Source organism: Loxodonta africana, chromosome 1 (genome assembly GCF_030014295.1).
Source record: "Loxodonta africana isolate mLoxAfr1 chromosome 1, mLoxAfr1.hap2, whole genome shotgun sequence".
In the NCBI taxonomy this organism is placed as follows: domain Eukaryota; kingdom Metazoa; phylum Chordata; class Mammalia; order Proboscidea; family Elephantidae; genus Loxodonta; species Loxodonta africana.
In genome coordinates, this window is record NC_087342.1 from 187,667,382 (window position 1) to 187,682,394 (window position 15,013).

Below are 15,013 nucleotides of genomic sequence, written 5' to 3' on the forward strand. Positions count from 1 at the left end.
AAAACAAAACAAAACAAAAAAACCCAAACCCATTGCTGTCGGGTCAATTCTGCTCATAGCAACCCTATAAGACAGAGTAGAAGTTACTCAGAGGATTTCTAAGGCTGTAGCTCTTTACAGAAGCAGACTGCCACATCTTTGTCCCACAGAGCAGCTAGTGGGTTCAAACCGGCTGACCTTTACAGTTAGAAGCCAAGCACTTAACCACTGTACCACCAGGGCTCCTTCTGTTGCAGATACTTGTAATGTAGTCTGTTTTCCTGGTTAGGCTTTCACTGTATTTCACAAAGTCTGAGTCACCTAAATTATAACACAAACCCTAACTCATTTAATCCTCATAACTAATGCTGAGGCCTAATTCTTATTCCCATTTTATAAATGAAGAAATAAAGCCTAGAAACATTGTATGTCTATTATATAAAAGGCCACAGTGCTAGTTAAGTAACAGAGATTAAGGTACCAAGACCACAGTGCTAGTAAGTAACAGAGATTAAGGTACCAGGAGGTTGAAAATAAATTGAAGGGGCAGATAATGGGTATGGAGAAGTACTGAGTAGGCTGAGTGTGGTTAGCAGAGGAAGTGGGCTTTGAGTAAACAGACCTTGATTTAAATCTTGGTTTTGCTATGGTTTTCTACATGACCTTGAGCAAGGTTTTTAAACTTCACCCAGCTTTGCAAAACAGGGATAATAGTATCTGCTTTGTAGTGTTTGTAAAATGATACATAATAAGTATGGATAATAATTACATAACAGTTATGTAATTATATATAATATATAAATCCTGTAACTATAATTATGTAATAATTACAACTATTGTTATCCTCAAAAAATTCCATGGAACAGACAGTATTACAATGTCTATTTTGAATAAACTAAAACTCAGAAATGTTACATTATTTGCCGAAGATTATACAGAGAGTAAGTGATACAATCAGGACTATAGCCCAGGTAATAGGGTATCACAGTTCATGATGTTGACTACTAGATTGTGAAATGATGCGTGTGGGGCACCTGACCCTATCGGTTGTTTGGACAGTATTGGTTGTTACTCCTTAAGATGCCTTACAGAAACCCTTCATGTTGTGGCTGCTGTTTACCTTTGCCTCTTGCCAAGTTCCCTCTTTGCACTCTGAGTTTCAACTATCTGGAACAACTTGCTGTTTTGTGAATGTACCATGCTGCTTCACGTGCCATCCCTTACTCTATTTCCACTGTCCTAACCATTCTTCTTTCTTTGTCCCCCCCAAAAAATACCAGCACAGCATACTGGCTTAGAGAAAAAAATCTAGAGCCTGTCTGCTTGGGCAAGCTATTTATTTTCTGTTCCTCAGTTTCCTCACCTATAAAACGTAAATATAATGTTATTCTACTTCTTAGAGTTATTCTCAACATTAAATGACTTAATGTATGAAAAGTGTTTAGAAAAAAGAATAGTATATAATAAATATACAAAAGGAGTCCCTGGGAACACAAACAGTCAAGTGCACAACTACTAGTTCAGAGGTTGGTGGACCGAACTCACCCAGAGGCACCTTGGAAGACAGGTCTGGCAATCTGCTTCCGAAAGGTCACAGCCTTGAAAACCCTATGTAGTCATTCTACTCTCCACACATGGGTTTGCCATGATTTGGGGTTGACTCAAAGGCAACTGACATCAAAAACAAAAACAAAGTATACAATAAAAGCCATATATTAACAATTATTTTTATTTATTATTGTTACCAGCATCATTATTACGTTGAGATTCAGTTAACTTCACGTGGTCTACAAAGACTCCCCTAGCAAGAATTGACAACTGCAGGGCTTCTCCAGGAGCAAGCCTTGAGAGAGACTTTATTGTTCACTGGGGCTTACTGGGGAGTGCTCTTGGGATCAACACTGTTGAAGAGAGGAAAGGAAACAGGATTGAGCAGAAGAAGAAGTCTAGATAAAGTTCAGTGTGATGGTTAAGGTTATGTGTCAACTTGGCTAGACCATGATTCTCAGTGGTTTGGCAGATATTATGTAATCATCCTCTGTTTTATGATTTGATGTGAGCAGCCAATCAGTTGAAAGGGAAGTTCCTTGGGAGCATGGCCTGTATGCAATATATATAGATGTTCTAGCAAAGCTTGCCCTCTCTGGATCCTGCATCTGACTCATCTCATCATCCTTGGACCTCAGTTCTTAGGACATGAGCTAGCAGCCTGCTGTCTGACCTGCCAATTTTGTGTACATCAGCCCTTGCAACCACATGAATCAGGAGAAACCTGCAGACTGATGTCTGACTCACAGATTTGGGATTTGCCAGCCTTCACAACTGCATGAGCCATTTCCTTGAAATAAACCTCTCTCCCCACCCTCTCTTTCTCTCCCTCAGGTATATATATATAAATACTTCGCTGGCTGTGCTCCTCTAGAAAACGTAGCCTAAGACATGCAGTTCCAACACAATACTCAGCCAACCTGCCAACCTTGTGCAGTTTGGAGGATGGGCTGACCCTTCCAAACTGACCCTAGGTGAGATAAGAGGAATGGGCTTTATAACCTCCACATCAGTCAGTCACTGGATGTGGGATACCTTGGGAAGGGGACATGAACTGGGATGAAGCAGTTCTCTTTAGCTGAGTCAATCCTCAAAGTGAGCCAACAGCTGAGGGGTGTCTGCAAGAAGCACCTCCAGCAACTAAGGGAATAAGTATTTTCCTAAAGGGGGATCTGGGCAGCTCATCACAGCATCCAAATCCAACACAGTTCATCCTTTTTACTGATCTAATCCACTATTCTGGAAGCAGTTCCTTCAGGATTCTAGTAGATTTTCTTCCTGGGGTAATTTAATAAAGGAAGATCAGTGTGACAACTATAGCCTTAGCTGGTTTGAGGATCTCCATTGATGCACATCATCATTTCTCTTTAATGGTCTTTCTAAATTCCCCTCACCCTCAGTTACAACCTTTGGTAGTTTCGATGACCTGGTGGCATAACCAAGACCCCCTTCCATAAGAGATTTGAGATCCTATATACCTTCCCCCCCGCCCCATCTGCCCCATACTCTTCTCAGACCAGAATTGCAATTGGCCATTTACCTTCTCACCTGGGCAAGGGAGTACTACAAGGCACCAAAGTGGATCACTGAGGTGTCAAATGTATTCCTCCCTGCCGCTGTTGTGTAACAGCATCCCTACCTCCTGCCAATGATCAGAGTTATTACCCTGCTAAGACTATTTCTTCTTCTTTCCCACTGGAATTTTGATACGAGGAGCTCAAAATGCCCACTCATTATACCTTATAGTTTAATGGGACCCTTTCCTGAATCTCTGGCAGAAATATATGCTCTTTGGGAACCAGAATCTCTAAATCTAGAGACCATATTTGATGGGGGATGAAGCACAAACTAATTTGAAACAGCTCATCTGTGGTTATGGTAAGTGGAGCCACTCATGGCTCCAACTCTCATTTTCTAGATCAAAGAAATCTACATACTAAGAACACAATACCATACATATATATATATTGTTGTTATCGGGTTTTGGAGAGTCAGTTCTGACTCACAGTGACCATATGTACCACAGAATGAAAAACTGCCCAGTCCTGTGCCATCCACAAGATGGTTGCTATGTTTGAGCCCATTGTTACAGCCACTGTATCAATCCATCTCATTGAGGGTCTTCCTATTTTTCACTGACCTTCTACTTTACCAGGAATGACATCCATCTTCAGGGACTGATTCCTCCTGATAACATGTCCAAAGTACATGAGATGAGGTCTCACCATCCTTGCCTCCAAGGAGCATTCTGGCTGTATTTCTTCCAAGACAGACTTGTTTGTTCTTCTGGCAGTCCACGGTATATGCAATATTCTTTGCCAATACCGAAATTCTAAGGCATCAATTTTTCTTTGTCTTCCTTATTCAATGTTCAGCTTTCACATGCATATGAGGTGATTGAAAATACCATGGCCTAGATCAGGTGCACCATAGTCTTCAAGGTGACATCTTTGCTTTTTAACACTTTAAAAAGGTCTTTTGCGGCAGATTTTCCCATTGCAATGCGTCGTTTGATTTCCTGACTGTTGCTTCCATGGGTGTTGAATGTGGATCCAAGTAAAATGAAATCCTTGACAATGTCAATCTTTTCTCCACTTATCATAATATTGCTTATTGGTCCACTTGTGAGGATTTTAGTTTTCTTCATGTTGAGGTGTAATCCATATTAAAGGTTTTAGTCTTTGATCTTCATCAGTGAGTCCTTCAAGTCCTCTTTGCTTTCAGTAAACAAAGTTGTGTCATCTGCATATCACAGGTTGTTAATGAGTCTTCCTCCAATCCTGATGCCACATTCTTCTTCATATAGTCCAGTTTCTCAGATTATTTGCTCAGCATACAGATTGAATAAGTACGGTGAAAGGATACAACCCCGACACATATCTTTCTTGATTTCAAACCATTCAGTATCCCCTCGCTGTGTTCAAACGACTGCCTCTTGGTCTATGTACAGGTTCTGCATGAGCCTGATTAAGTATTCTGGAATTCCCATTCTTCCTAACGTCATCCATAATTTGTTATGATTCACACAGTTGAATGCCTTTGCATAGTCAATAAAACACAGGTAAACATCTTTCTGGTATTCTCTGCGTTCAGCCAGGATTCAGCTGACATCAGCAATGATGTCCCTTGTTCCACACATCCTCTTCTGAATCTTGCTTGAATTTCTGCAGTTCTCTGCTGATGTACTGCTCCAACTGTTCTTTAATTATCTTCAGCAAAATTTTACTTGCGTGTAATATTAATGCTATTGTTCAATAATTTCCATATTCTGTTGGATCACCTTTTTTGGAATGGAAATGAATATGGATCTCTTCCAGTTGGTTGGGCAGGAGGATGTCTTCCAAATTTCTTAGCATACACGAGTGAATGCTCCAGCACTGCAACCATTTGTTGAAACATCTCAATTGTTATTCCATCAATTCCTGAAGCCTTGTTTTTCACCAATGCCTTCAGTGCAGCTTGGACTTCTTCCTTCGATACCATCGTTTCTTAACCATTTGCCACCTCCTGAAATGAGTGAACTTTGGTCAATTCTTTTTGGTATAGAGACTTTGTGTATTTCTTCCATATTCTTTTGATGCTTCCTGGGTCCTTCAATATTTTGTCCATAGAATCCATCAAAATTGCAACTTGGGCTTGATTTTTTTCTTCACTTGTGTCAACTTGAAAAATGCTGAGCATGTTCTTCCCTTTTGGTTTTCCAAGTCCAGGTCTTTGCACATCTCATTATATCTTACTTTGTCTTCCCGAGCCGCCCTTTGAAATCTTCTGTTCAGCTCTTTTACTTTATCGTTTCTTCCTTTTGCTTTAGCTATTCTACTTTCAAGAGCAAGTTTCAGAGTCTCTACTGACATCCATTTTGGTCTTTTCTTTCTTTCCTGTTTATTTTAATGTCCTTTTGTTTTCTTCATGTATGATATCCTTGATGCCATCCTACAACTTGTGTGGTCATCAGTCATTAATGTTCAATGCATCAAATCTATATTTAAGATGGTCTCCAAATTCAGTTGGGATATACTCAAAGTCATATTTTGACTCTCATGGACTTGTTCTAATTTTCTTCAGCTTCAACTTGAACTTGCATATGAGCAATTGATGTTCTGTTCAGCAGGAGGTCCCTAGCCCTTATTCTGACTGATGATATTGAGTGTTTCCAACATCTCTTTCCACATATGTAGTCAGTTTGATTCCTCTGTATTCCATCCAGTGAGGTCCACGTGTATAGTAGCCGTTTATGTTGTTGAAAAAGTGTATTTGCAATGAATAAGTCATTGGTCTTGCAAAACTCTATCATGCTATCAGCAAGGCCACATTTTCCAGCTACTGATACTTTGTTTCCAACTTTCACATTCCGATCACTAATAATTATCAATGTATTTTTATTGCATATTTGATCAATTTCAGGCTGCAGAAATTGGTAAAAATCCTCAATTTACTTATCTTTGGCCTTTGAATAATAGCTGTATTAACTGATCTTCCTTGTAGGCATATAGATATTATCCTAGCACTGACAGCATTGTACTTCAGGATAGATCTTGAAACGTTCTTTTTGATGTTGAATGCAACACCATTCCTCCTCAATTTGTCCTTTCCGGCACAGTAGACCATATGTTTGACCTATTCAAAATAGCCAATACCAGACCATTTCAGATCACTAATGCCTAGGGTATCGATCTTTATGCATTTCATTTCATTTTTAACAACTTCCAGTTTTCCTAGATTCATACTTCGTACATTCCACTTTCCAATTATTAAGGGATGTTTGCAGCTATTTCTTCTCATTTTGAGTTGTGCTACATCAGAAAATGAAGATCCCAAAAGCTTGACTCCATTCACCTCATTAAGGCTGACTCTACTTTGAGGAGGCAGCTTTTCTCAAGTCATATTTGGAGTACCCTCCGACCTGAGGGGCTCATGTTCCATCACCATATCAGACAATGTTCCGCTGGTATTCATAAGATTTTCATTGGTCAATTTTTTCAGAAGTAGACCACCAGGTCCTTTTTCCTAATCTGTCTTAGTCTGGAAGCTCCACTGAAACCTGCCCACAAAGGGTGACCCTGCTGGTATCTGAAATACCAGTGGCAAAGCTTCCAGTATCACAGCAATAAGCAAGCCACCACAGTACGACAAACTGACAGATGTGCGGTAGATATATATATATATATATATTTTAATTTCAAGTGTATGCTGTGTCCTTAAGGATGGTGCCCCATCTTTTGATAAATTATCACCTCCAAGTTGGCTCTTCAGTTACAGGCTGTTCCAACCTTCTATCAGGCCAGCAACTTCTCAGTTGTGTGGTATGTGATTTGACAAGCAGATCACAAAGTTATGGGCCTGCTCTTTCATTGACTTTGCAGTAAAGTTGGTCCTTGGTTTGACATGATATTATGTGGGATCCTATTTTGGTGGATTAAACACTTCATAAACCCTTAGATAGTGGTGTTGAATGAGATCTAGCTGGCTGTAAAGGAAAAAACCACACCTGGAATATGTGTTTATCCCAGTCAAACTGAGTATCTGCCCTATCTAGGGTAAAAAAAAACAAAGGGGTTTATTGTAGTAAAATTGTCACTGAGTCTTATCCTGAGTCTTTTGCCATACTGGGGACTCAGTATTGGCTTCTTTGGCTTTCAGGTTGGGAGTTTGGCAGTGCAATATCTCAATAACCCTTGGTAATTTGGAGCCTATGCTATTGGGTGAATGCATATAACCTCTATCCCTACTACCAATGCCACTATGTTCATGTGCCACTTTGCCAGCACTGAATTGGTCAGTAACACAGACTGGCTGATATCAACTGAGCCATCATCTACCTAGTTATTGAACGCTTCTGGGTTGGCTGTTCTTTGATAGCATTAACATGGGATTTGAAGATCCTCAAACTTCACGTCTGCTCCCACATGTCCATATATATTCCTCTATCATAGGTCTCTAGATCTTCCAATTTTTCTCCTTTAAAAGCCCTGCCTATCAGCAAGCCATTAACCACTGTCCATAAATCTATACATATTCTAATCTGGGGCCACTTCTCTTTCCATACAATGTGGATAAATACATACACTGACTGGATTTCTGATCAATGGTAAGATTTCTGCTAACTGCTATAGGTATATTTCCAGGGCTACATCCTACATATGAATGGGATACAGTTCAAGCAATCCACTTTTGACTTGTACCCACATATCAAGACAACTCATTAGTGAACCAGGCTCGACCACTTCCTTCCTCCATCAGCCGGTCATAAGAGACCTCATCCTCACAAGCAGCCATATGTGTAAGCTGAAAGAAGGGCACCAGTGCAAGAGAGATGGATGATATGGGGTCTGCACTGTCTGCTTTTGCAGCTGTCTTGTGCCTTCTGGCCCTGCATGTGCCCAATCCTGTGGTCTAATCCTGGATGTATCACTTCCATTTAGATGTGTTGCTACTGGACCTTCCTACCTTATAACTTAGTGGGTCTGACAGAACCCAGCTCATAATGGGCAGTTCTGGCTTTGTGGTCATTTTGTGTCCCATGTTCAAGAACCCTGTCACTCTCAGGGCCCCTAATAGCACATCACGAGCTGTTTTTTCATGGGACATGTAAATTTCTGCTGCAGATGGCATGGCCTTACTCCAAAATGTTAGAGTTCTGGATTGTAATCCTTCCTTTGAGATTTTCCATAAACACCATATGGTATCTCTTCCTGCCACTGATATGTATAATACTACAGGTTTGCCAGTTCTTATGCTCCAAACATCATGCTTGCTTCCACCACAGCCTGAACATACTTCCAAGCCCTTTTTTCCTCTGGGCCTCATGCTCTGTCATGCTCTATCACTTGGCATGTGAGTTGTGACAGTATTCTCTGCTGTAAAATATGCCATCTCCAGAGCCAGAAGAAAACTACCAGGCACTGTGCTTCCTTCATAGTGGGAAGTGAGGGATGTAATAATTTATCATTTATTTCAGAAGAGATATCCCAATATGCCCTAGACTGTTGGACTCCTAAAATTTTTACTGATGTAGTAGATTTCTGAAGCTTCAAAAGGTTTCTCTCTCACCCTCTGGAGTACATGAGTTTTACAAAAGCCTCCAAAGGTCTAGCCACTTCTTGCTTATCTGGTACAATTAACACCACGTCCTGAATACAATGGACCAGTTTGATGTTCTGCAGGATGGCCAAACAGTCAAGAGTTTTTCAGATTGTATTATGACAGAGTGAAGGAGAGTTCATATAGTCCTGGGAAAAAGTGTAAAAATATTCTGTTTTCTGATCCATGTGATTGCAAACTGTTTCTGATCCTCTTTTCTGACCAGGTCAGAAAAGAACTCATTTTCCACATCAATGACTTCATACAATGTACCTGAGTTCATTTTAATCTGCTCCGGCAGCAATACCACATCTGGAAGAGCAGTGGCAATTGGGGCTACTACCCGGTAGAGTTTGTGGCAGTCTGCTGTCATCCTCCAGGATCCGTCCGGTTTTTGCAGAGGCCAGCCTGGTGAAGCAAATGGAGATATAATGGAAACCATCACCCTGCATCTTTTACGTCTTTAAGGGGGATGCTAATCACTGCCATTCCTTCTGAAATGAAACACTGTGGTTGATTTACTATCTTGGCCAGGAGGTAAGGGTGTTCAGAGGTTTCCATTTGGCCTTTCCTGTTACAATAGCTTTTATCCCACAGGCCAAAAAGCCAACTTGGGGATTGTGCCAAATATCAAGAATATCTATTCCAAATATATCAGGGACTGTGATAATCTGTGAGTCTGTGGAGCCAGGCCTAGAACATTTTATCATAGTTAAGTAATTATGTGTTTGGGCTGTACTAGACTCTAGCTCTCAAAGGCAGAAACCATGTTTTATTTTTTATAGGCTACTTCCTATAACGCTTGGCCTATAGTACATACTCAGAAATGTTTTTGAGTGAAACTCTCCCTACAGCTCTTAATCAGAATGCTGAGATGTAGGTACAGCTTGAAATATATCTCCCTGGAGGGGCTTCACAGCTCATAGAGGCTTCCAGGAAGAAAGGAGGCAACGTACTGTAACAGGCCAGGGAAACAAAACACACCAAAAGAATGAAAATTATTCAACACATATTTAATGAGTGCTAACTTCAAGGGTCAGCACAAAACTAAGAGCTTATAATATGATGCATTAATTAATTAGATTAGTGGTTCAAGCATTTCCATTTTCCTTGCAGGCAAATTTTACAAAAATTCATTTATAATCTTATTTTTATAACTATGATGAACTCCAGGGCATGAGTCCAAAGGCGAGGAAACTAGCAAAAAGAGCAAGGAGTAATGTGTATGTAAATCTGAAAAGCCTTTCACTAATCTAATAACATATAATAAAGTTATTCTCTCAAGAAAGTATAAAAATAGTACCTGGAACAAAGAATATATAATCAACAGCCTGGATTCATCTATTCATCCTTATTTGTAGTTATCTCGGTTCTCACTTAGGCCTTAGCCAGGAGATTAAATTAGTTATTTCCCATTGTATCTCTTCCTCCCAGGTTTAGTTTGGTCTTTTCAATTTGATATAAAGAATTTCAGACTCACAGTACCAACATGTTAACATCTATGAGATGGCAAAGTCAAATATAAGTATTAACTTGACAGTATAAGCCAGCCTATAGGACAGTTGGTATAGCCAGCCCACATTAGGAAAGGCTTCCACTGAACATAGAAAGAGAAGAACTGACTTTGTTTATACATGGATATTTAAAATCGTGCTGATACTGTGCTTCCTTTTAATATCTGAATACAAGTTAATACAAAGTGCTAAAATTCCTTCATGCGTAAGGATCTTGTTTTTCGTCTCACAACTTCTGTTGCTCTTCTTCCTGTCTTGTTACATAACTGTGCTAAGAAACATAATGGTTAAAGAGAGCACTCAGGGAATGACTTCACTATTCAACTATTATTACTAGGTAGTGGAAAAATTAAGAAAAAGAAATTGTGCTTTCACTGCAAGGTTTTTAACTATAAACATTTAGACACACCTTATCCAGACCTAAGAGAGCCAAAAGAAGGAATATTTTTTATGTTGCTCAAGCTTTCAAAGACGTTATGGAAGAAAATAAAAAGTCAGTGATCATACACTGACTATGGAATAACCCTATATGTTATATGTTAAGTAGGTAAATGTCAAAAAAATGACTTTGACATGTTTAAACCTGAACTTTAACTGAAAGAATTCAACTGCAGTGTAAAAATATTGACAGCTAAAAAAAAAAAAATGGTAAGTAAAAGGGGAAATGTAATTAAAGATAATGTAAGCAAGTTCAGAATGGGGGTTATTCATAAATGTGGGGAGTAGACGGTGAATGATTGCTAATTACAAAGAGAAAGCTGGAAGAAGGATTTATGACAGACACATGATTCAAATATAGCAGGAAGAGAGATACTAATGGCTAGTGAGGGTGAACCACAAGAGGTAAAAAGTTGCCAGCCATGTCAGGTTTTGCAGCCACATAGGTTATACTACGACAGAAGTAAAGGGAGGGATTGTTACTGGTATGGATTGAATTGTGTCCTAACTTGTTAATACCTTTGAACACGATCTTGTTTGGAAATAGGGTCTTTGAAGATGCGATCAGTTAATATGAGATCATACTGGAGTACAGTAGGTTATAATCCAATATATTATGGTGTCTTTATAAAAAAGGAAAAGCAACCCCTACACACACACAGAGGGAAGAAGGCCACGTGATAACATGGCAGAGACGGGTCATGCTGTATCTGCAAACCAAGGAACATCTGGGGCTTTCAGAAGCTGGGAAAGATAAGAAAGGTCTTCCTCTAGAGCCTTTGGAAAGAGCATGGACCTGCCGATACCCTGAATTCAGACTTCTAGCCTCCAGAACTGTGAGACAAAAAATTTCTCTTTTTTTAGGTCACCTACTTTGTGCTGCTTTGTTATGGTGGTCCTAGAAAATTAAGACAGCTATGTACCCACTTTAATGAAGTATATAAATCATGAAAATAATAACATCATGCATGCTATTTGGTTCCTCATTATCTATATTTCCCTGAGTTATATGTATACAAAGAGAGAAAATTAACATACACACACACACACTCCTCCCCAAAGCAGCAAAATTATTTTATTATATAAGGTCATAAATGTTAAGTTTTTCTAAAATACATCTGACTGGACACAACACTGTATTTGGTTTTGGAATGTATTTTTTTGAACATATATTAATGTGTGGGTGTCTCTAAACCTTGGATCGCCTCAGGACTGCAGGAAAACAAACAAACACACAGCGTGTTAGAGCTGTAACCCTGTTCTCCTTTTTAATCTGAACACGAGTGACAACCTCCAGAGTGAAAGCATAGATTCAGCCTAGACCAGAGCTCACCAGCTAAGCAATACTATGGGGGGGGGGGGGGACTCCTTCACCTCTTAGATGGAGTAGAAATTGTTTTAATCCAAAAATCCTTCTCTTCCAAACATGCTAGATCATAGAAATACTATATTAGAAAATAACATTTGCCATTGTCTTAAATTGATACTTAAAATATTAAAAATGAAAATAGTATCATTCTCAAATATTAAAATAGGTAGTAACAACATATATGATGATAATAATTCAAGATAAAAAAAAATCAAATCTCTAATTTTAATTCTTAGCCAAGTGGCAACCATATCAGCCATAGAAAAAACAACTCTCTGTTGCAACAGATATATAAATATTTAAGGGCACGGCCTAATAAAGTCCTAACTGTTTAAAACTGTAACCAAATTCATCAGAGAAGTGTTTATAAAAAGTTACATTAGTTACATTAGATTAAGGAACAACAACCAGTCCAAAACCAACCAAATCCATTGCCATGGAGTTGATTCTGATTCATAGCGACAGAGTAGAACTGCCCATAGAGTTTTCAGGGCTGTAAATCTTTCCTGAAGCAGACTGCCACATCTTTCTCCCATGAAGCAGCTGGTGGCTTCCTTTATATTCACTGTGATAATCTCACATTTAGTGTATGTCCGTTGCTTCACATTTATAATTTATGTATTGGTTTGCAAATGATGTTTAGGTTCTGTTTCCCAAGCTCTGGAGTTTCTCTTTTTATTTGGTTGTTTATCTTAGGTTTGAGCTCTTATATTTTGAATTCATGCTCTTATTAAATTATTTTATAGCATGATTGTGGGGAATAGTCTTCATTTCCTTGGGCTTATTTATTTATTTATCCAAAATAAATTCTTTATCTGGGTTTTATATGTTATGATCACCTCTTTTTTATTTTCTTTTATTGAAGTATAGTGTATGTGTGGGTAGTTCCTTTTCATTTAGTTTGTACTAAATATGGGCAGCTCCGAACAGACTTTCTATTGGTGTCTTAGTTGGGCTCTTTAGAGGAGCAAAACTAGTGAGGCACAGAAAGAGAGAGTTCAAGGAAATGATTCATTCAGTTGTAGGGGCTGGTAAGTCACAAATTCAAAGGTTAGGCAGCAACCTTTGCTGGCTCATGGGGTTTCAGGAGCTGGCAAATCTAAAATCTGCAGGTCAGATGGCCAACCAGAGACTACTGTAGGCTTTAATCCCAGGATCTGAGTGTCAGGCCACCAGAAGATTATAGAATACAGAGTGACAGAGAGCTCAGCCAAATGAAAAGAGAAACTCCAGAGCTGGGAAACAGAGAACCTAAACACCATTTGCAAACCAATACATAAATTATAAATGTGAAGCAACGGACATACACTAAATGTGAGATTATCACAGTGAATATAAAGGAAAAGGATTAAGAGTTTAATCATTTGTAGAGAACATGATACATGTAGAAGGAAAACATGATCCAGGCTGAAGAAATGAGTACACAGGGTATGGCACACACAGAAAATGGTGCAGAAAATACGCTCAGGGGCATAATGTAAAGATTTTATAAAGTAATGAAAGAACTAAAATTGAAGACTGAAACATTCAAACTTTGAAAATAAGAAAATGAGCCCTCATATTGACTCCAAGCTCCCCTTATTTGATCTTCAATTTTTTCCTTATTTTTCTTATTCATTTCACTTTGTCAAAAACTATACGATAAATAGTACTTTCTATAACATAAATTTCATTGATGCTTAGCTTTATTTTTCTTTCTACATTTAGGTGATTTCAGTACTCGTGAGACTCCAGAATTCTCTTTACCATTGTGCCTACTGAGATCTCTATTTTACCTTTTGATTGGTTGGACCTTTTACTTTATAACATCTATGAGCCCTTCCATAAAAAGTTAACTAGCATTTTTTATATGATCCCATTTTATAAAATTATTACTATCTGTGTCCATGTGTATGGGAGAGTATATTCTCTATAAGGCATAGAAGTCTAGGGAAGTGTCTGGAATAATAATATTTACCTAAAGTTAATTACGGTTATTTCAAGGTTATAAAATTTAGGGTGATATCATTCTTGTTTTCTGTTTTGCTTAAATTTTTCATGTACCGTTATTCTAACAGCAATAATAAAAATCACCCTAAAAATCAGGAAGAATTAATGGCCGAGATGGTGACAGGCCACACACTTGGAAATACTTGGCTATTTCACAGTTTCCTTGGCTAAGCCTTTGTTGAGCTAAATGATTTTATCCTAAAGAATAAAAAGCTGTTAGCTAGCTAAAAATAAGGGGTTTTCAGAGAGGGAACTGGACAATAGAGGTGCAATAAATAAGTTTTAAGTCCAGAAAAACACTTGGGAAAAGCATTATTGACAGTCAAATAACAGTAACAAAATCTAGCATTTCCGTAGTGGTTTTTATTGTCAAGGTTCTCTTCACAGAATATTTAGTTGTTTCCTATATAATACTGTGAAGTTACCAGGAACTTACTTGTTTTTTATTACTAAAAAGGAGAAGCCATTTTAACAATCATGTCTGCTTCTCTTTATATCTATGGATGATTGCTGTTTATGGTTTTCTAACGTGAGGATGGCACAAGATCAGGCAGTGTTTTGTTCTGTTGTATGTAGGGTCACTATGAGTCAGAACCGACTTGACGGCACCTAACAACAACAACAACAATATGAAGAATGACTTTAAGTATGGAGCAAGAAAACTGGTTAACAATTTAAGAAAAAGTTCAAAATTACAAAGCCTAAAGGACATTTCACTTTTGCATCAATGCTAGACCAAGACATTTGTATTTTAACCTAAGTATATGCCATCCTTATGGGGTTCTCTGTCTGTAATTTGTAGAAATGTATTATGAGTTCAAACACCTACTTAGAAATATAAAACATTAAGCCAAAAGAGACTAACCCAATTCCTCTCATTTTACAGATGAGAAAATTGAAACCCTAGAAGATTAAGGGGCATATGATTTGCCAAAATTTACTTAACTAATGCAAAACTTCAGTTCAAACTCAGATCGTCTCTCAGGTCTTTGTTTTTTCTACCATATGACAACACCTCTCGAGTCCTGTTTTCTAAAAAAAAAAAAAAAAAGCCAAACCAGATTATCTCTGTAACGGAGAAAATGCTGAATAAAAT

At 38.4% G+C, this 15,013-nt stretch overlaps 1 long non-coding RNA gene across 1 annotated transcript in view; it reads right to left on the reverse strand.

Annotated features, from left to right (window-relative positions):
• Positions 1-989: 989 nt before the first annotated feature.
• The window catches only part of LOC135227264 (uncharacterized), a 141,849-nt gene continuing 127,825 nt past the window's right edge, over positions 990-15,013 (reverse strand). Inside the window, exons 2-3 of the long non-coding RNA XR_010317406.1 lie at positions 8,881-9,015; positions 990-1,880 (exon numbers count right to left, since the gene is read on the reverse strand). This is a non-coding gene — a long non-coding RNA (uncharacterized LOC135227264). The remainder of the gene's footprint in view (positions 1,881-8,880; positions 9,016-15,013) is intronic.